Genomic DNA, 23,135 nt, shown 5'->3' with positions numbered 1-23,135 from the left:
AACTTCCATTAGCGATCCTTCAGCGTTGCCGATGCAACTGAAGGAGACCACGCAAGGGCAGGTTTGGCCCTAAGTCTGGCTCCCGATCTAGTAAGTGTTAGCTATTCCTTTATCGAGTGTGCAGGGTAGGTCTGAAAATCATTGCAAACTCTTGGCACAAGGTCAGACACCCAGTAAGCACTGGTCATTATCATTACTGTTAGCGATCAGGTCATTATTGCAGAGATACTGTCTGTGAGCCCTTTCGGCAACACCAGTCAGCCAGAAGTGGATGCAAATACTCCTCCTAGAAAAGAAAACGGGAACAAAATGATTTGACATCATTTTTCTGGAGACAGATGGATACGTACTAAGCGAAAAGGTGACTTCCCTGCAAAGGAGCTCAGATCCAAGACTTCCTGTTTCCCACCAACCTCTAAACACGCCGGTGGGATGAGGCTAAAGCATCCTTATATGTGGAGGGAAAAGAGAAAGAGAATTCAGTTTGGATGCTGGAGGGAACTTGGAGGTAACAGAGAGCACCCCTTCCTTCAGTTCTCGAAGGAGCAGAAGGCGATAAAGGAGGTTATGAATGGCCAGAGCTATCGGCAGGAACAGATTTTAAATAACACATTTTGATTCATCAGCTTTGATCCAAAATCTTTATTATAGCAAATGGCAGTTATTAGATAAAGATGCCCTGTGTCTCGGCAATAAAGGAGCAATGGTGCTTTCAACCCATTTGAGCTGGTTAAGCTTTCATGGATTAAAAGCCTTTTAATAATATCTGCTGAAAAGTATTTCTCTCCCAGTGCAGTGCAGTAACAAAAATCATTGTACAACCATTAAGTGAAGCCTGGACCGGAAAGATAATGGTCTCGGGTTTATAAAGTTAGACGTCGTGACAGATTATGCCCTGAAGTTCCAGCAGTGCAATTCTGTCCAATAAGCATTCAGAAGTTCAGGTGTTTATCTGAATTTCAGGACCTCCAGAGACACGTTTCTGCCCATCAGCTTATCCAGGAGCAGTTTTTTCTCTTTTTGATTCTGCGGAGCAGAGTCAGGTGGTTTGACGAGGGAAAAACAGGAGCAGAGAGAAAGGCTCAAGGGTGTCTCACTCCAGCACACGGAGCCAAAATACGGAACCAGCCCACCCGTGGCGCCCTCCAGCCGCCCTCTCTTGGAGTCGCCTTGGGTTGCTCAGGACCCTGGAGGACGTTCAGGGCAGCTCTGCAGGGCAGGTCACCTGTTAATGTCACCCTGTCGTCCCTGGATCCAGGGCAGCCAGCATCTGTCCAGCTCTGTCTTCCCGCCGGCACCCGAACCCTGGCACAGCCTTTCTCCAGCAGAACCAGCTTCTCACAATTTATTAGCTTTTTCTCCCTTTAAAATAGGTTAATGCGATAAGCCCCTGTCTCCCTCCCTCCTCCCCCCCCCCACCTCCCCCCCTCCCTCCTCCTCCCCTTCCTCGCCCCTTTCCACCTCTAGCTTTCCCATTAGCTGCCGGCACCACACTCTCCTTTCTGTCCTCATTTGTACATAATCAGACCTGAAAGGTGAGGTCTTTTGTGACTGTTTCTAAAAGACCACACAATCGTGTATTCTTTACTGAGCTCACTGCCCTGTGATCCTCGACGCTCTCTGATCTCGGTTTCCCACCGTATCAGGAGCCACCTAGCTCCCACCTGGAACAACAGATGAAAAGCAAATGTGTACACCTGCCTCAGGTCACACCTGCCCCTGGTACCGCGACACACACGCGCACACGCACACGCGCACCTGGGCCTGGGTAGAGATTTTTTTTTCCCCACCCAGCTTCTGACTCCTTTCAATATTCACCAAAGAAACAATGCAAAACCACTGGGGACGCTTTGTAAGAAGCTTTAACCTAAATGACATTCATAACGCTCTTCTCTTCAAAAAGTGTCCTATTTGAGTGAATACACCAAAGGACAAAACTGAAGGTTTCTCCTTCTCCATCAAAACATAGCCTGCTTTCGAGAGCATTCTTTGCTTCCTCGTGGAAAAGAGCCTGGCACTGTGGCATGAATGTGGGAGCAGATTAAAGCTGTTCTCCACTCCTCTCCAGGGGTCAGGACTGGTAACTGCACATCCCAGGACAAAATGCGGGGTGCATAGGGAGGTGTGAGTTTCAACGTGACAGAAAACGAAAGAGCACCCCTTTAGTTGTTACAAAAATGCAGTAATAACCACTCTTAAGGATCATTTGATCCCAGCTGGGCCAACCTTTGAAACAGGACCTGTGGGTCCCAGGAGGCCCTGGACACCACACCTAAATCACGGAACACTCTTGCCCCCGGGATGACATCCTTGTCCTTCAAGACCGGAAGCTGTTTTGTAGTTAGCATAGTCTTTGTGCAACCAATTAAAATATTAACACAGCCTGGATTTCACAGCCAGGGCTGACCCGGCCAGAACTAAGACACATTACTGCGGATTTTACCACGCCTGCCACACAGAGGAAGCCAGTCTGTGGCTGTCAGCACGCTATTTTAATTATTATCCATCTCTTTTTTTTCTTTTTTTGGGGGGGAGGAGGTAATTAGATTCATTGATTTTTTTTTTTTTTGATGGAAGTACCAGGGAACCCAGGACCTCGTGTGTGGTAAGCACGCGCTCTACCACTGAGCTACACCTTCTCCCAAGTTATTATCAATCTTCTTGAGGTCAGTGCAGGTCTCATCCAGACTCCTACCTCTATTCTTAGTGAAGAACTGGCGTATTAATTTATCCGTTCATACTTTCAACACGTGCTTTTTGCACACCTGTAAGGCCTGCTCCCAAGATCAAATCCGGGAATTTAACATGGGGGGTGAAACGAGACCTGCCGCAGCCCCACGAGGCGACGGTCAGTAACGAAACAAACCCATCAAGGCTTCACAGAAAAGGTCTGTAAAGCGACCACGGGACCAAAGCTGAGCTACGCGCGGCCCTGTTATCACGAAAAATAGCAAGGTGGGATCAGAGCGACAAAGAAAATCCACCTGGCTGCCTAAGAATGCAAGAGTGTGGTCTGACCTGCTTCTGACCTGAAGTGCAGAATCAAAGCGCACTTCCCTAAGAGAGCGTCTGGAGAGCGGGTACCTGGAGGGTGGACGGCCACTCCTCAGGCGACACAGGGGAGAACGCTGGGCACAGGGAAACCTCGGGCTGGAGGAAAGGGGAGAGGAGGCAGGGCCGTGGGGCTGGGGGAGGGAGCGCAGGGGCGCCCGGGGTGGGAGGCTGGAGGGTCCGCAGGGGCTGGGAAAGACCTGGCTTTGATGGGAAAATCTTAAATATTTGCTTTTATCCCAAGAACAGCGGGGTGGAGGAGTTGGTAGGGAAAAAAAAAAAAAGAATAAGATGAGATTCCCATTTTAAGTGACCCCACAGAGAAAGGATTTGAGGGCTGTGGGGATATCAGTGAGAAGGCTCCAGTCTGTGAACGGGATGCTGGTGGCGCCCGGTGCTGGGGAGCAGGTGAGATGGAGTGAAATGGGGGCGGGAGGAAGCATGATAAAAGAGGGACACAGGAAGTACCTGGAAAAATCTGTACGCACATCAACGTCCGTGTGTAGGTCTTTATTTTAATCTTAGGCTCCTCTTAGTTCTGATGAGAACCATATGGCTGAGAAGAAATCGGTGAATGAGTGAAGGAATTCGGCAGGGGTAAACAGGGCTCTTTACCGCTGGGCTTTAAAAACCTCCCGTATCCTGGTGTGCCTTGCGAGCCACTTAAACAAGACACTGTTTCAGTCATCTGCCGAGTTATCTGGTTATGAAACAACGCTTGTTTTCTCAGAAGCACATCTCTCAGGATGGGCTCCATCCAAAACAGCATCGGGAAATCAACCCGACCCTCTTGCGTTGCAGGAGGGGCGCTGGGAGATCCCGAAAGTGGAAGGTCTCCACGTTCTCGCTCTTGGAGCAGAGTTAGAAGGGGATATGGTGCCATCAGCCCCTATAAAAAGGGGTGGTTTGGGTTCATCCACACCCTGGTGCTAATTCCCCAGGGAGTCCTAGCCAAGCCGTGGGAGAGCCACCCGCTCGGCCCGGGACGACTTCTGCATCGGGTCGGCTCCCCCGTGCACGGGCAGGGCGCGCCCAGGCTGCTCCTCGGCCGCACGCGGAGAGCGCCGCGCCCGGACGCCAGCTGGGGCCCCTCCAGTCTGTCCTTCCGTGCGTCTGCACCTTGGCGCTTCACAGTCCCCCGGTTCTCTCTCTAAACGCCCCGTAGGCTGTTCCGGCGGGTTCCCGAGTGGTGACAGATGTGCCGCCCGCGCCAAGAGCTGCCTTGGTCTGTGCTGAAATAGAACATGGCCAAGAAATAAACTTCCCGGAAAGTACCAGGAGAGAAAGGGGCTCGCCCGCCCCGGGAGTGGCGGTTAGAATTCTGCACACAAAGATCGCCACGGAGCCCTCAGAAGGCAAGGAACAGGGAGAGACGGGCCGGGGGGAACGTTCACAGTAAAGAGAATCCCCGGGGGTGGATTCCTCGGGCTTCACAGAAAGAGCTGACCCTGGTGGTGGGCAATGTCTGCTCCCCAGGAGATTTCGACGGGGTGGCCTCAGCTGGGGGCGGACCTCCGTGAGGAAAGCTGGTCCCACCCAGACGGACTCATCTTTAAGGGCTGACTCTCACCTCGACGTGGTCCCTAAGGAACTGACATTGCCAATGACCAAACTTGGGGGGGGGGCTTTCCAAGTCAACGTGCTGCCCTGTCCGTTTCTTCCCCCGGACGGGGGCTCTTTGCGGGCAGAGACGGGGCCTGTGGTCGCTCCCTGGGGGCTGCCCCAAACTGCTTAAAACAGCAGCAGTTCATTCTCTCATGTTTCTGGAGGCCAGAAGTCTGAAATCGAGACGTTGGTGGGGCCGTGCCTGCTCGGAGACTCCGAAGTTAAGGTCCCTCCGAGACACAAGTTCCTGTGCCTGTGACCTGACTCCCACCCTCAACAGCCCCCTCTCAGGAACCGGCACCATGACGCATAAACATGCTCCTCTGTCCTCTTTCTCTCACACCACAACCATGACTAACTCATGTCACGTCAACTTTGAAAGCTGAGCTCAGCAGAACCCAGCCCTCTGTCTCACCGACCTCGCCCACCGCCTCCCCCCACAGCCCCCATCCTCCACTCCTGAGCCCACTCGGGCCCTCCTCCCCACAGCAGCCAAGGGGCCTGATCCGCCAGGAACCCCCGCACAGCCACCCCCGCTCCACATCTGCCTGCTCCACCACCTTGGCCACACCCCCAGCCACTGGGTGTTTGTGTCCACGCCCGAGTCACCCTGAGCATCACAGAGTCCCCGGAGGTAGGGACCAGGTCTGACTTATTCGGCAACCCACCCCCGGCATCAGCACCACCCAGCTCGAGGAAGATGTTTAATTAATGCCCGTCCAACAGACGAATGAGAGACAGTCTGCATGAGCCGTCTACCGCATTTGCATTTGCAAGATTGAGATTCAAACACGTGCACCAGAATCTCTGAAATAACCCTGCCGATCTCTTCTCCAAACACAGCTTTCCTAACGACAATTTGGCCTTGATTCTGTCAATTTTCCCCGAGTACCAACAACGCTCTTTGATTTTGTCGGCTTCTTTAACTTTTATTTCTAACTTTTCAAAAAATCCTGTCTAGTGGGTAAAGGCGCATCTACAAAACGGGAATAAACAGATGTCTCTCATTAGTACGAGACGGCTTTACTCTTTCACAGAACTTTAATTTTATTCCCCCGTTTACTGTTCATCGATAGATGGTATGGAATCAGGCCTTCAGACAAAGAACGCAGTTTCACAAGGTTCCACTTGGCAAACCTGCCGAGTTTAGACAGAGGCCACTGCAGCTGCCAGAGTCAGTTTGCCGGGGGGTGGGGGGGCCAGTGAGCTTTCAGTGTTTCGTTGGAACAAAATGGTACTCCCTAAACAAAACGTCTGTTTTGTTCATGCGGGCTTAGACAAGCAGGAGGAACAAGAGGCACTGACCTTGATCTGCCCTTGTGGCCGTCTCTGCATTTGCGCTCAGGACAAGTTGGACAGGTCCCCCCCACCGCCACCTTTCTCTCTCTCAACTGAACAGTAGATCAGGTCCCTTGATCCACAGATGTGGAAAATGTGGCCCGGGGTTCTTCAGCTCAAGTGCCCACTGGGGCCACACGCTCTCATGAATGAGTGCCTCATGCTGGGCCTTCCTCCCGGCCACGTGCCGGCCTGATTAACAAAGATGAATCCTCTTTACTTTCACCTTTTATAGCAAATGATCTTGGTTTTCCATTCATAGCGTTCATGTCATTTCCATCGAAAACTTTTTTTTTTTAACTTGAGCAACATATTTTAGAAGGGAAAATAAGGGAGGAGGATACAGCTCAAGCGGCAGAGCATGTGCTTAGCTTGCACGAGATCCTGGGTTCAATCCCCAGTGCCTCCTCTAAAAAGAAATCAATAAATAGACATAATTACTTCCCCCTACAAAAATAAATAATAAATAAAAATTAAAATAAAAAAGAGAATACAAAAAAAGAAAGAAATGGGAAAATATCAAGTAATTAACAATGCAAATGGCACAGCAAATATCAAATCATGAGAGTATCTCTTGCACAAAGGACTGGACATTTGCAAACTGGGTAAAGGACATGGGAGAGAAATTTGGGGGACCTCTGAAAGTCTTTAGAATAACTTAGGGCCTACAAGGGAACCCTGAAGCTGCACCTTCATTAATTTAAGGCAAAAGCAACTGAAACCTCAGGTTGTGCTGGGTCTCCGTGCCCTCAGATGCCGTGCTGACTCTCTGGATAGATCCCCAAATGGTCCCCAGGTTGTTGTGGATTTATTTCTGGACAAAGAGCAGGCTGATGCCTCGCGGGACGCCACGTTGCCACTTCTCGGTGAGGGCCGCCACAGTGCCATTTGTTTCCAGAAACAAGCTGAAGTATGCAAGGTCGCGATTCAAAACACATTGATTTTTGTCCTGAAAACTCGACTTCTAAAGACAGAGGAAGCCTCAAGCTGATACATTCATGCCAGTGACTGTGATTTATCTTTAAACGATGTTTTTAAAGCAAAGCAGTAAGTTGAGTTAAAGAAAAGTGCTGAATACATGAAAAGAGGCTCAACGTCGCTCATTATCAGGGAGATGCAAATCGGAGCCACGATGAGACACCACCTCGCACCTGTCAGATTGGCTGTCATCAAACAGAACGCAAATCACAAATGCTGGCGACGACGTGGGGGAAAAGGAAGCCGTCCTCCACTGTTGGTGGGGGTGTGAGTCGGTGCAGCCACTGCGGAAGGCAGGATGGCGGTTTCTCAAAAAACTGAAAACAGACTTACCATATGATCCGGCAGTTCCACTCCTGGGTGTATATCCAAAGAAAACATAACGTTAATTTGAAAACATAGGTGCACCCCAATGTTCATAGTGATATTATTTATAACTGCCGGTGGAAGTAACCCAGTGTCCACCCATGGATGATTTGATAAAGAATATATGTATATACGATATACTCAGTCATAAAAAAAGAATGAAGTTTTGCCATTTGCAGCGACCTGCGTGGCCTTGGGGGGGTATTACGCTAAGTGAGGCAAGTCAGACAGAGAAAGACAGACACTATATAATGTCACTTATATGTGGAATCTAAAAAATTACAACGCACAGCGAACATAACAACACAGAAGCAGACTCACAGATACACAGAACAGACCAGTGGTAACCAGTGGGGCGAGGGCAGAGGGGAGGGGCAGTCTGGGGGTGGAGGGAAAGGGGGCTATAATGGGATTCTATGAAATCATGTGTGTGAAACGTTTGAAAATTACACAGCACTATAGAATTTAAAGAGTTTCATTCGATAAAAAAAAAAATCAGCTGCAAAAAAAGAAAAGAATTTGAATGTTTTCCAGTACAAATTGATCAAACCAATAGCGTTCATCGCAAAATCAGTACTTAATTCTTCACCATTCGCAATAGTGAGACCGCCCATCGGACGACGGTGCTCATTAGCAAAGTCGAGTGCAGTGGGCTTAGTGAGGACGTCAATTAAAAAGATAAAGAAATGAAAAGCCAAAGAGTACTGAATTCAACCCAGTTTTTAAATGTCACGTGTCTTTCAGATTTGTCCAAATCCGCAATTTTGAGGCCCTGCGTGTTTCAGCTTCAAAAGAAAGAAAAATGCTCAGTCTTCGAGCCAAATAAATAAGGACACAAACAAAAAGTGCTAAAGGTGCGAGGTCAGCATGAGGGTGGGCAGCAGAGAGGAGTGGGGTTTTCACCGACCCCCGAGGCCGGCAGCTGAACGCCTGACGTCTGAGGCGGGCTGAGCCCCCGGCCCCGCTCCAGCGGAGCGCCGGGGCCCAGGAGAGCCCTGGGAGCGACACTTGGGTCCTCTTTCCTTCCGTCCTCCGCTGGGGTCCCACCGATCCCACCCCACCCCGACTGAGGAGTCCCTGGACACCCCCCGGGTCGGACAGCGCGTGACAGAGGTGAGGTGAACTCGCACAGAGCGTCGCAAATAAGGCACACTCGTCAAAGCACGAACGTCATGTTCTGCAACCACATCAGGCCGCAGCACCGGTCTTCGCCCGCCTCAAGTCCAGACCTCTTGTTCTGATGGTCTTGACCTTGGACCTGCGGTTTTTAAATCAGAAGAGGAGGACAGACTCTTCTGGAAAAGTTTTCGACGGATCCTGGGAAAGTAGCACGTGACAAGCGCCTGCCAGCAAGGGCTCGCTCCAGTTGCCTTTTTTGTGCAACACTTACGCCCTCTTTTTCAAAGCAAACTCTGGCTGAGTCCTCAGAGGGGAGTTACACCCAACCCTCCTCAGTCCCGACCCCGGGAGGGAGCGCCGCTCCCACGCGCGTCGAAGCGTTTCAAGGATCCGACGTGTGAAAAAGCAATATAATGTTATTACTGCCAGATTCACATGGGAGGTGATTTAAATAACATGGACCCACCATCGCGGCTCGGCCGTTTCACGTAAAGAGCAATGAACTGTCACTGTCTTTGTCAGGCCCGTTGAAACTCGGGCCTGAGAATGTCGCTGTCTTTCCTTTCATAGTTGGCGATAACCCTGTCTGTGACTCGCATTTGTCATGTTACCTCTTTTCCTTTGCTCACCAAATGGTCTCTTAGTTAGCTTGCAACGCAGCTCATCCCAGTCAGCATGACTTTCAAGCTGACCGCATCTGACCGAGGGGGGTTAGTGGAATCCCACACTGGCGGCCTAGCTGGACCGACGGTAAAGCACAGAAAGCAGGTTCTCAGGGGTGCATTTTGCACTGAGGTGTAGTGGATGCTCCGTCTTATGTAAGTTACAGGTGCACGATGCAGTGATTCACGGGTTTTCAAGGGTGCCTTCCATTTATATAGCTGTTACAAATTGTTGGCTCCATTCCCTGAGCTGTGCAATATATCCTTGTAGCTTATGTTGTACAAAATAGTTTGCAGGCCTTCATCCTGTACCCCCGTATTGCCCCTCCCCCCGCCTGCTCCCCTCTGGGAACCCCTAGTGTCTTCTCCGTATCTGTGACTTCTTTTTATTCATCAGTTTGCTGTATTTTTTTAGACTCTACAATAAAAGTGGTATTATACAGTATTCATCTTTCTCCGTCCAACTTATTTCAGATCTTTCAGATACCTTTTGCGTTTTAAAGTGCAAGATTTCACAAGTCATTTCTGCACATTTTGAACACAGAAGGACAGCGTGGTGGGTTCAGGCCACAGCCCCCTGCCCCGATTCTGCACGTCTTTTTCCTTCTGACTGGCGGCTGAAGGCCCTCCCGGGAGATCCCCCACCTCCATTGCTCTATTGCTTCCAAATACCTTTCTGTGCCTCATCAGACCTGAAGATGTTCCCCCTGCAAAAGAACAGGAGCTGGTAAATCAATGTTCAAAGAAGACAACGATCTGTAACAGCTTAACCTTCCTGGGAGGAAATGGGGTTCACAGGCTTTTCTGGGACAACAATGCTCTGAATGCCCCCTTCTCCTCTCTCATTGCTGGCCGCCCGCATCCCACAATCGATGCTGGATACTGATTCACTTTCTCAGGTTCTTTGGAGATGACATGTGACCCCATGTCTGCCACTAGAAACTTGAGAAGACACTGACAGGGGCTTCTGCAATGTTTCCTTCTTAATGAAAAGAGACACCCAGGATGGTTCACTTCTGTTGGACCAGGCCTCTCCTTTCCACCCTCCCCCCAAAACTGGTTTCCTTCCCAAAGCCTTTGGACATGAGTGGATGAGGATGTGATGTTAGGTGCTCTGACAGCCATCCTGTGGCCATGAGGGGACATGACTAAGAACCAACTGAAATACTCAAGAGGCTTCTTGGTGTTTGAGATACTAACTCCCCCATTACCCTTCTGTTACTAACACAGAGAAGATCAAGGATGCCAAAGAAACTGCGATTCGGTTTGTGAAATTCCAAGACCCACAGTGAGTATACGAAGGATATTTTCTGGGATTGTGTGTATCCTTTCCCAAAGCTCTGACAAAACGAAAGGTACAGCGTGGTTTGCATCACTCTGTGAAATTATCTGGAGCACAACTGCCCTGTGTTTCTTCGTGTAATTTCCAAATGCCGCGAGTCTGTGTGAGTGACGGTGTGTGTTCACATGACCCGTTCGTGAAAGTGGGCGGACATCTCTGACGCTTTTACTCAGAGTTCAGGGCTCTGACCTAGATTTATGGGATGGAGAGCTTCCATGAAAAAGATCACCAGATGCAGCCAAACCATGGTGTGTGGAATTTAATTACAGGGGTCCCACCATCTGCCTGACTTCTTTCCATGCCGTGTGAGAGGTGCAATGGTCCTACGCCACCATCTGCCAGAAATTCATACAGAAAACATTCAAGCGAAACTTCCTTTTCTCAGCCTGGTATGTGAACCCACAGAAAGCTCCAGGCCCCGCTAGCCAACTGTGAATACGAGTAATTACTTTCCAGTTCAGAAACACCCATCCTCTCCCAGAACCCAGGTCGACATCCAGCCCCAGACGTCTTCTGAGTTAGAGCCCCTCCCCCTGGCTGCGTGTCCTAATGCCTCCACCGTGGGCTAGTGCGTCCATCGGAACGCCGCCCGTCTTGGTTTCACCGCCTGATAAACGTAGAGATCTCATTAAACAATCGCTCCCCAACAGTGTGAGAGGGTATAATTTAAGGATATTAAACGGGTCGGATTTTAGCCACCTGTAGAGTCTACATCCCTGAGCAGTATCAAAATAGTTGAGAAGCGATGCAGGGCGGACCCCGGGCCATTTCTCAGCTGAACATCTGAGAGCCTCCCCCACGATGGTCCGGATGTGCGTGTTTCCTCCAACAACCGGGTGTTAAATGCGGCACTCCCACGTCTCCCTCTGGGTGACAATCGGCAGACTCGCTGTCGTCGGGCACTCTGCAGGAGGGGGCCTTGCTCTCATCCGGGAGAAAAGCAAGCACAAAGATAAGGTGGCATGTGCGCGGTATTCCAGTGAAACTGTAATTAATGCAGAGCTTGCTCCCAAACTTCCCCGAGGTTGCTCATGATCGTGAACTCTCTGGGCTCCGCTTCTCCAGCCTGTGATGTCACGCTAAATGGACCGCGCGTCGAACGATGCCTGGGGGGAGGAAAAGTTATTAGTGCTGGGCTGCGGTTTGACTCTGTGGTTTCAGGACCAGATTATCATCAGCCCCCCTCCCCACCCCCAGTGCCCCTTCCCCCTCTGTCCTGGTGGGGGGCGAAGTTGATGGGTTTGGCATAAACTTTCAGAGCTGCAGGGGAAGATTCTCAGCTCAAAGAAGTTTGTGGTTTTCTTTCATTTGCATCCTTGAAGACAACCCCAGCAATGCATTTCGCGAAGATGCATTTCATGAATGACATAGGAGTGTCAATGTGGAATCTTCCGTCTCCAACACGACAGCCCGGCTCTCCTGCACCCAGGGCAGCGAGGGGGCAACCCTAGCAGGTCCTGGAGTGAGCAGCAGGGCTCTGGGGGTCAGAGGATGGAGTCCTGCCCCAGAAACCCTGCCAGCTCACAGCGCCTGGTAGCAGTCATTCCTGCTTGACTTTTTTCCTGAAAAATTAAGTCGATGACACCTGTGCCACTGTCACCAAAGGTCTTTAAAAGACTGGCTGAAGTGAGGTGGGTTAACACCTCTGCCAGAGACCATGCAGATTTCTGCAGGAGAGACGTTCTGGGCAGAGAGAACAAACGTGTGCAAAGGCCCTGAGCAGGGAGCTTGCTGGACAAAGTCAAGGACGAGCAGGGTCAGAGAAGAATGGCTGGCGCGCCATCCCCTGGAAGGGGGTTTAGTGCAGCAGGGAGGGGCTGCCTTAGATGGCTCGTCTGTCTGCAGTCTAGGGAGGGAGGCAGGTTTACTGTCACAGGCCCGGAGCAGCGGGCTGAGAGGTGAGTGGGCTCTTGTCAGAGCGTCCTCTGATTGCTTTCATTTTCTTAGTGAAGTAAGAAGCGTGGACATCAGCAGGGAAGGTGAATGTCGGGGAGGAGTGTTGGAGGCCCGAGGAGAGAAGGTGATGGTATGAAACGGCCACCCCGGAGAGCGGGTGAGTGATGGAGCTACTGTCCTTGATACCAAGTCCAACCTCGTACTGCTCGCCGCACGAAAGGCCAGTGAATGGAGAAACAAGGTGCTGGGGCAAGGAATCGCGAATTTATTTAGAAAGCCAGCAGACAGAGAAGGTGGAGGTCCCAAAGAACCACCTTACCCGAGTTAGGATTCAGGCTTCTGTTATACTAAAAGGGGTTGGATGTGGTTGGCTGTTGCAAGCTTCTTGGCTTCAGATTCCCCTGTTCTTGCAGCTCCGCGTGTAGGTCAGGTCACGATGTTCCTATAAACCTCCAACAAGATGGATGTTATTCTCTGCGCTGCAACTTTTTAATGGAAAACTGTTATACCTTGAAAGATCAGCACCTTGAGAAGGGGCTCTCCAGTGTATTTCAGGCTACAGGCAACATTCTTTTATAAAAGGTGCAGAGCCAGCAGAAGCACCTCCATCCGGCTACTAAGCCCGGGAAACAGAGCACAGGGTTAGAGCTAAAGGGACAGATCCAAGGTGGAGTCGGGTTTGTGCCTCTCGGTTACATCCTGAATACACAGCGAGAGCGCTCAGCGGCGGCCAGGCTGGGTGTGCCCTCCGGCCAGGTCAGCAGCAGGTGTGACGCGTCCAGCACAACGAGGAGGGTAATTGTCAGGAAATGAGACAAGACTGCGGCAGCGTCCAGGGAGCGTCACCAACGGGCAAAGCCGCTCAGACCCAGACCGCAGCAGCCTGGAGGGTCTTGGAGCAACAAAGTCAGCTCCATCCGAATGGGACACAAAGCTCTGCCCGTCTGATTTCACGTTCACCATAAAAATCATAGTATTTAGATTTGTACAGGAAATCTCTTTTAGCAAGTCATTCACTTATTTTAAAGCCAACAAAATAAATTTCCTTAAACTATCAAATAACCCCAAAGCTACTTAAACTAGTCCAGAACACGGGGAAAAAAAGAGAAAACTTTCCAATTTTTTTTTTTATGAAGCAAAGATAACATCGATTCTAAAAGCTGACAAATTTACTAAAAAAAAAAAAAAGGAAACTAGATCGATTCAATGATAGTGATGCAAAAGCCGTAATATGAATGAAAAGAATCTTAATCCTAAAAATTACATTGTGGCTAGTTGGAATTTATCCCAGAAATGTAAGACTGGTCCAGTATTAGAAGATGCATTAATGTATGTCGTCAAATACGACATATATCATTATAATAATAGGAGCTACACAGACACATTTGACAAAATTCAACCTACTCACTAAAAAGTGGGTTGATGCACACTTTTATACATATGGCAAAAATCTAAGAGTTTAACAACACACCCTATTGGCCAGGCTGTGGCGGAACAGGCACCCCTGTGCGTTGGGGATAAGAATGCAAACGTTAAAAGAAGAAGCAAGGAGGAAGGCATAGCTCAGAGGCAGAGTGTATGCTTAGCATGCACGAGGTCCTGGGTTCTATTCCCAGTACCTTCTTTAAAAAAAAAGAAAAACACTTCTTCAAAAGAAAAAGAAAGAAGGAGCTGGAGGAGATGTTATACAGCTGGGGGTTTGTGAACACTGACTGGATATTTGACGGTGTTAAATTTTGAGCAGTTAATGGTATTATGATAATATAAAATTGAGTCTCATGCTGAAGTATTGAGAAATGGAAGTGTAAGTTGTCTACAGATGGCTTCGACATAATTGTGGAGGAAGATGGATAGAAGGTAGAAACTGTTGAAACAAAACTAGCTGCGTGATCGTAACTGTAGAAGCTGAATCATGGACCCGTGAACCTTTGCTGTTCTCTTCTCTTGGTTTTTATGTGTGCTTGAAATGTCCCTAACAAAGAGAGGGGGAGATGTATGATTCAAAAAAACCATACGCAGCTAATGAACCACTGGGATTTTACCCCCTCCTGTTTTTCTTTTTGCTTTCACTAAGCAGTACATTTTAGTATTAGTTATTAATTTCACATACTACAACAGAAAAACCACAACCCCTGCCAAACCCCCTCCTTTTATAGATAATGAAGCCAAGGCTCAGAGAGGCACACGAACCACCCCCAGCGCACAGCAGGCCGGCAGTGGCGCTCAGACAGAGAAGGCGCCAGGGCCTCCGCGCTGCAGAGCCGGGAGGGCCCCAGCAGGACGCCCGCAGCGCGATGCTGAGCACGTCCCCGCGGTCAGCGCTGACTCCTGAGACCGGCTGGATGAAACGTTTGTTATTGTATTCTGATTATTTACTGACAGACGCTGCAGTCGGAGGAAAACGCTGGAGTCACCGTTGTTTTCTTCAGTAGCTGCCTCCTTATGGGAAGGCACTCCCGAGGGCGCGGCGGGGTGACCGCTCTAGGTGGCGTTCAACCTGTCAGGAGAAGACGGGGCGGGTCCAGCTGGAATTTACATGATGTAGAAGTGTATTTTTCTTCTGCTAAGAACGCATTTTTCAAGAGGGACTGGAGGAGCAAATGCTCCCAAATCCAAAAGTTAGAGGAAGATATTTGCCTCCCAGTCATGCTGGTCATGTGTCTGCTGCTTCCTGCAGCTTAGCAGCTGGTGTGCGGCGGGGGCACCCTCGTGAGTCGGGTGCCATCCCCGTCACAGCCACGGGCTTCCCGAGGTCCTGCTCCGCTCACGGTCCCCCGGAGCCCCGAGTTGCTGTCCCTCAGCCAGAGCTGTCCGGCATCCTCCAGATGCCCATCTGGAGTGCAGGCTGCCCCTGGGCTGGCAGAGAACCTCAGCTCCAATCACCGGGGGAGACAGGCACGGGGTGATGTCTCCCCAACATGCCAGAAAGTTTCCAGGGAGCTGGCTGGGCTCTAATGACTGAACAGGAGCAACCCCTGCCCACCAACGTGGGTGCATTTCATCCCTCGGGAAATAGGAGCGAAGGTGACAGGGGCATGTCCTACAGGAGAGCAAAGATGGGAGGACGGGTCTGAACGTGGTCAGCAGTGATGGCCTCTCTCCATCATCAGAGTGAGAGCTTTCCTGTGACAGATAACGTGGGGGAGCAGCTGGGCTGAGCGGGGAGCTCTGACCCCTGCGGAGGGAATCAGAGCTGTGGAGGGGAAGAGACAGCAGCCAGCAGGGAGAGGGGCCGCGTTCCAGCATCTTCCCTCCATGGGAAGCCATCATGGCGTCTCACTCTCCCGCCAGTGCTGGCCACGTTCCTCTCCGCTTCTGCATCCAAGTTAATCCATGATTTATGAATAGAAATCAATCAGGCACGGCTATGCCCACAGTGCCGTCTACAACAGCAGATGTTTCCCAGAGTAATTATGTGAGGATGATAGCAACAGAGAGAAAAACACGCCGGGTCATCACAGTGGATCCCGGGCGCCAGGAAGACCAGTGTTTTCGCCAGTGGCACTGCCAGCAACCGGGTGAGAAAGGGCTCTCTGGCCCAGGGCGGGCCCAGCTTTCTCCGCATCTTTAGATCATCCATTCCAGCTTTCCGTGCCTCGGTCCCCTGGCCTGGGACACAGGAAGTAACCCAGTTCGCCGTCTCAGTTGGTCCTGCCAGACACACAGACACCGGGGAGGAAGGAGCCTGGAAGATGGAGGAGACGTTTCTCGTGTGAACAGTCCATGGTTCAACCAAGCAATGGACTGAGTAGTTTGTTTGTTTAAATGCTATCCCGGCTTTTTTTTTTAAATGGATTTTTAAAAAATTATTTTCTTAATGGAGGTAGTGGGGATTGAACCCAGGGCCTGGCGCACGCTAAGCATGCACTCTACCCTCACCCTGCCCCCCGATGCGGTTTTGAGATCTGTTGGAGTGACTGAGTGCACCCCCAGCCACTTCCCTCTCAGGGCTCCCAGCCACGATGTCCCCCTGAGTGCCCAGGACCAGGTCCCAGATAGCCCAAGGCAGCGTCTACGTCCAAGAGCCCATGAAATTATTACAATTGCCAGTGCTCGGGGAGAGCTCAAAACTCGGCTAGTCCACCCTGCCTGCCGCCCCAGCTCCAGCTCCCTACCGCCGGGGGCCGCCTCCTCCCTCAGGGGCCGCAAGGAACAGAGTTCTGCCTTTCGTCTACACGAGGGTCGCTGGGTTGTGTCCTGTTGCCAAAGGGATCTTTGACTCCCATGGCTGTGAAGAAGCCCATGGCTGTGACGGGGATGGCACCCGACTCACGAGGGTGCCCCCGCCGCACACCAGCTGGTAAGCTGCAGGAAGCAGCAGACACATGACCAGCATGACTGGGAGGCAAATATTTTCCTCTAACTTTTGGATTTGGGAGCATTTGCTCCTCCAGTCCCTCTTGAAAAATGCGTTCTTAGCAGTATAAACCGCCATCAGCATTTGGGGTCTGGAGACGGGGAGTCTGCCCCCTCACCAGGCTCCGGCTGTCCCCCCACCGTTCGCCCAGCTTGTCTCCCACTCTGGTTCCCAGTGTCTTCCTGAATGCCTCACGCAGGATCGGGGTGGCCCGGGGGTCCCTCCTGAGCCAGACATCCCTGGGCGTAAGTCCTCCCTCCCTCAGGGCTGGAAGCCGCATCCCTGGGTTCTCGGTTCCCTCCCTCCTAGAAAGGGGCTCTGTCCTCCGCCTCCTTCCGGGGCTGCTGCGAGAGCAGGTCTAGACACACACCACGCACATCACTGACACCGCCACCGCTGGAACCAGAAGCCTGAGGAAGCTTGCAGGAGCTGGGGGCACATTGGCACTCACTGGTCCCCAGCACGTGCCCAGGCGCGGGAAACAGGAGGCAGAAGCCAAGCGCTTCCGTCAGGTGATCTCAGTGGCGGATGGAGAGCACATAATGTTTGGGCTCAGGCTCCACATCCTTAAAGTAATCAACCTGGGCCTTTTGATGTTACGTCCAAAGCGAAGTGTACATGCAGTGACAGAGCCTTCATCCCACCGCTGAAAACCTGTCTGCATTTCCTGTGCTGCGCTGGGAACTGTGTTCCCAAATCCTGTAAGCACCTTGTGCGTTGTGTATTACCTCTTGTGCAATTAAGGAGTATTTATTTGTTCAAATGGGAACGCTGAAAATACACCACGTATTTGGGAATTCCATGTTGGCTTTATTTATATTAAGTAGAGAAATCTGGGGGAAAGAAATGAAAGCGGCCTGGTCCTCTCTTTAAATCAGAGGCCACGATATGGCCAGGACTCGAGTGAATGGCCGTCAGAGAGGACCTGTGTTTCGCCGAAATAGGAAACTTCAAGCCGAATTCTGGGCCCTCGTGCAAGAGGGTTCACCGATTTAATTAGGCTATTCGAAGTAACGGGAAAGGGCAGACCAGGAACGAAAGAGGGAAAGGACACGTAGGCTGTGCTGAGGACGGTCCTTGATGCGCATCCGGATGCTGCGTTCAGCAGCACGGGCGCCGGCGGTGCACTCCCGCCCTTCGGCGCTAGAGGGCGCGCCGGCGCACAGCCCGCCCTGAACGGACTCGGGAGACTCCGGCGCTGGTCTCCAGCCTCCAAAGGGCCGACAGGGGGCGCTGTGATAACAGGGACGGCCGGAGCCCAGCCCGGAGACGCAGAGCTCTCCGCCACCTGCCCTGATGCACGCGGCTCCGCGGCCCCGGGACTAGTGGGCAAGGCAGGAGGGAGGTTTTCCCTGTGCACTAGGGGGATAGACCCCACCTCTTCCAAATCCTGAGGGCGCCTTTTGCTTTATGGAAGCTGGAGGGAGCGTGTCAGTGAGTCCAGTGATCTTTGCAAAATCGTCTCCCAGGATGTTTCCGAGGCAGGTGTCCCTGAATTAGAATCTCAGCTCGTCCCTTCACTGTGCGACCCTGGACAGGGAATCCACCTCTCTGAACCTCCGTCCACCCCTAAAATGGGGATGATGACCATGCCCGGGTCATAGATTTGGGGCGAGAATTAAATGAGCCTGCCCCTTCAGGGCGCCCACGTAGCAGGGCGCCTGGTACACGCATGCGCCACGCGTACGCGCGCGCCCCACTCCGGCTCGGCGAGCAGAGTCGGCTCATCAAGAGAAATGTGCACTTTCCCTTAAACCAAATAATGACTCTGCACAGCTAATCAGGCTGAACCTCATTCCATTATTTGTCCGTGATTAGATCTGGCCATTAATCCAATTTTCCAGGTCCAGAATTAGACTTTAACCCTGAGCTCAGCAGAGTCGTTCTCAGCTGCTCCAGCAACGTGCCTGGCAGCAGAGAGACACCTGGTGTGGGTCCTTTCACTCGGCCTCGAGGACACTGGGAGCTAAAGCTACAGGTGGCAAAGAAAATCTAATTCCCCCCCCCCCAAGCCCTAGGTAATTACAGGATGTCATCACAGCCTGATGAGTATTTACCCAGCAGAATGAAACAATGTGATGATTCCTGATCGGCTCAAAAGCTTAACTGTCATTTAAATAGGGCATGGTGTTTAAAATATTAATTTCATTACCTTCTAGCGCCTTATCATTGTGAATCTAAAGCATCAGGCAGAATGTATTTACACGTGTAAAGAACCTATCATTACTCTTTCTCTGTAGCAGACATGGCTGTTGGTTTGACATCTGAATCGGAGCATCCGCGTATCGGGAAAGCAATGATATCATGTGCTGCTGCGTCAAAGCTCACTCAATGTTGGAGAAATACACCACACAGGGGACGGAAGGGCAGCCGGACAGGGTGGCAATGTCACATCCACCACCTGTGATGCGGCTTGATCTCTGTGTAGAGCTACAACTTCACCCTTTTTGCCGCCAAGTCAGTCCCTGGAATACAAGTGACTTCAGAATTCCCCAAAGTGCGACACCAGTCACAGCAGGAGCCTTGGCGACTATGACCTGACTGCAAAATTCTCAGGCTGGAATTATTTCTGCATTATTTCTCTGAATCATTTTGACTGTGCTCTTGTCTCAGTGAAGATATTTGTGCTTGCATCCATAACATAGTAATTATGAGATGAGAGCCCACCGCAGGGACGTTCTCCCATAAACAGGCTTGTCATGGTGACAGCCATGGGAACAGCGGCAGGGCTGGTGCCCCGCTGTGCCTGGGTCCTGACCTACAGTTTTACAGCTGGAGTCATCATCTCAGCTGGTGGCACCACCTCACGGCCTTACATCAGCGACTTCGCCCCAGGAACGTCCATCTCCTCGTCTCGGGAGGGCCAGGAGACACCCACTTTGCAGTCAGTTGTTAGGATTGTCCCCCAGATTTGCAAAATGCCCACGTCTGATGCATAACTGGTAGGTGGCAATGTTGGGTAGGTAACAGTTCTTACTAGTTTTGTTCTTGGTACCATCTTAGCATCCTAAGCATCTGTTTGCTGGGGTAACAGTTTGTTGGTAGGAGTTCTCTGCACACAGACCTCAGCCCCTACTGTTGGCATCTTCCATTCAGACTAGAAAGAGAGCTGAGCCCACATCTGGGTGCCATGGTTTCCATCTCTGGTCCACCCACTCACAAGTCTGACTGACCTTTTGTGTGCCAGGTGCTGTTGTAAGTTCTAAGGACACAACAGTGACCAAGACAGGGACCTGCCCTCATACAGCTGAGATTCCAGGAGAGGGAGACTGAGGATACACTTGAAAAGCAGTGAACTGGATGTCATGTGAGATGGGGCAGCTTTATCCAGCAGTTCAACAGTATCTCCACGGCCCTGGTGTTTTTCTGTTTCTTGTACATCTTCTCCACACTGCTGGCTAAATCCTGGTCATACCCACCTCATGATCACAAGGTGGCTGCCAGCAACTTCCAGGCATAGGAAGTTCCTCATTTATGTCTCCTTCTCCAAGTAAATGTGTGTTTTGGAGGCCTGAGCTGGCAGAAAGTAATTCTAGATCAGTGTGGGTCCCAATGTGCTACCACATGGGGAGAGCTTATCTGAAAATGAGGTCAATGCAGAAGACAACATACCTGAGAGATGAAGAAAGAGAAGGTAGGGGTGGCATTCAGATTCCTCAGACTATTGATTGAGCAGCTGGATCAAGCTATACCTGAAATCGCAACTCTGACTTTTCACCTACAAGTGCAAATAAGTTCCTTGGATTTATTTTTTTCTTTTTCTTTTTTCTTTTTTCTTTTTTTTTTTTTTTTTGCTTGTTCAATGGATTTCACTATCAATCAAAAGAACCTAGACATTTGCAAAACTCATCCAGTTGAACATTCATTCATCAAACCTTTCTCAAGCACTCTTCTTCAGGCACTAGTCTCTATTTTGGAGCTCACAACCCAGAGAAAGAGGATACCCCAAGCAAACAGCTGGATTGATTCTGTATTTGTGAGAATCTGGACATGTCACAGACTGCTTGGGCAGTAGCTCTGTCCATCCTCTGTTTCTCTGTCCATCCACCAGTTTCCATTTCTAGGAGCCTAGTTAGAGAATATATAAATCCAGGTAAACCCCTTTCACTTAAATATTAATTTCTCTGCCTCAGTCCCAACATCAAATTTAAAAGGGAAGGCAAAAACTAATGTCTATAAATTACTTTCATTAAAGATATTTTTCTCCCGAGTTTGGGCAGTAGAGAGAGGAAATAAATCCAGCAGCTCAAATACTCAGTTTTTCATCACTGTTCATTCCTCTAGCCTCTGCCAAGTTCTATGTTGGGAGAGCAGGGGCATAAGAGCCTTGTGACAAAAGCTCAGACTTAAACCACTCCAGATAATTTGTGTCTGTCACGTACGTTTGCTTTTCCCCATATCCCTGTGCTTTTTCTCTGGGTTCACAGAGCCACCAGCCAACTATCTGACATTTCTGATCTCTTGAATAAACTGTCTTTGGCAGAAGAGAGTGTGTCTTTCCTGATTCCACAGGAATCAGTGTGGCTGATATTTCGTTCGTGCATTTTGGGAGGTTCTTCTCTGTCCCCAAGCGGTTAATCTCCTTGTGTAATTTTCTGCGGAGTTTCATCACATGCTGCGGGTGTAATTCAGGCTGCATTTTAATCTTCGACTGGAGTTTTAAATTTTCACTTTCAGACTGCGCTCTTGGACTCCAGAGATGCTAGCTCCATTTGGAGAGTATAATTGGAATGCTGAGTGCTTTGTTTATTTGGTTTTCTCCTGATAGCTTGCATATATCCTAACTTTGTCCTTGCACTTGACTTAGCTGCGTAAATCAGTTTCTACAAAGCAGCTGATGTGATGGATCACGTTCTGATTCACTCTTTAAATCCAGGTTTGCTGCTCCCCGCGTATACCCTCTCGGACAGCGGGCTAATTGGCCATCCTTGGCCGGTTTCCATCACAGACTTGCACTGACCCTAACTCTTAGGACTCTCAACGTGCGTCCTCTGTTCAGTCAGACCCCTCTCTTTCTTTCCCTCCTTCTGCTTCCTGGGAAAGCAGGCTAGACTTTCCTGATGGCCAGGGTTTTTCATCCACATCATCCATGGGTGATAATCATAAGTTGCTGCCGTTCATCTCAAAGGGTTTAACTCCTTGAGATTTTTTGGCTTCAATGGTTTGAGACTGGAGAGCACTTGTTGGCCTTGAATATGAGCCATGAAGAGTTAAAATGAAAGGTGAGTGGGCTCTGTCTAGTTCTTTGAGAAGGACTGTTTTATCCTCAGAGGGGGACGCGTTCGTGTTTGGATGACTTGCTGCCAAGTTAAGTGTCTATAGCTTTGCTTAAAGAGAGCCTTTACTGCAGGCAACTTGAGGGCTTCAGAAACCGGCTAACCAAGCTGAGCTTGTTATGAATGTTATGTGTTTTAACTCGTGCAGAAAACCTTCAGGCTATCTTTTCCCCTTCCTTGGAATGACTTGTGTGTTGAGTCCAGAGCAACAGCAGGAGCAGCTGCAACCATCTCCCGAGGAAACCCCACCTGGACCTGTCTGAGCACGCAGACGACACCGTGGACGTCCCGCCAGCTTCTCCAGGACGAGCTAGGGTCAACGAGGCGTGGCGGTCAGCACTGAAGGGCCCTGCGGATACTCCTTCGGTGGCCAGTCCCCTGCTAGGCCACGTGGAACCCCATGGGGTTTTCCACTTGGAACCCAAACAAAAGCCTGGGCACCAGGGCGGACCATCCACATGGATGAGGGGAGACCAGAGGTGCCATAGAGAAGTGTAGTCCAACCTTTCTCCGTCAAGGCACACATAGAGTGAAAAAGGTGGAAATGAGTAAGGATGCCTGAAGTCAGAGATGCCCGAACCGTGACCCTGGCTACTCCAGACCCTGGAAGGGCCCACCGGAAACCAAGAGGATCAAGGTTAAACCAGTCTGCTGTCCTCCGCCCCTGTGGCTCAGGGCGTTGGGGGGGGGCACTCTGTAGGGGAAGGCGTGTGCTCTGGGTCCCTGTCTGCTGCCCCTGCTCATCTTCATCTCAACTTGTCCAGCAGCCCAGCAAAGGGGCTTTGTGGTCCCGCCCACAAGGTCACAGAAATCTCCCTCCAAGTTACCCTGCTTAGTCTTCTTCTGGCGGTTTTTTTTTGTTGCGGGGGGAGATCCTGAGATTGGGGAACGTGTGGCCACAAGTACATGAACGGAAGCATAAAGGGCCCCAGCAAGGATATTTGGGGGTGGCTCGTTTGTTTATATTTTTTGAAGGTTTTTCTTCATGACATTCCTTATTTGGAGCATAATTGGCATACAGTTAATCTTCCAACGGCAGGTTCATTATGACAGATAGTCTGATAAAATGCAAAGTGAATGGGGTCCGTGGTCCCATAATGTACTAGTCGGTCGCCTGTGGCTTGTGCCTCCTCTGAACACACACA

At 50.5% G+C, this 23,135-nt stretch overlaps 1 long non-coding RNA gene across 1 annotated transcript; it reads right to left on the bottom strand.

Moving 5' to 3' along the window:
• Positions 1–627: 627 nt before the first annotated feature.
• On the bottom strand, positions 628–4,350 carry LOC140690927 (uncharacterized). Its single transcript, XR_012066308.1, has 4 exons — positions 3,974–4,350; positions 3,520–3,607; positions 1,226–1,362; positions 628–1,026 (listed from the first exon to the last, which is right to left on the bottom strand). It is a non-coding gene; the product is annotated as an uncharacterized lncRNA (long non-coding RNA).
• Positions 4,351–23,135: the final 18,785 nt, after the last annotated feature.

This window comes from Vicugna pacos, chromosome 32 (assembly GCF_048564905.1).
Source record: "Vicugna pacos chromosome 32, VicPac4, whole genome shotgun sequence".
Lineage (NCBI taxonomy): Eukaryota > Metazoa > Chordata > Mammalia > Artiodactyla > Camelidae > Vicugna > Vicugna pacos.
Note: the sequence above shows the minus strand (reverse complement) of the source record. Positions and strands in the feature narration are given on the sequence as shown.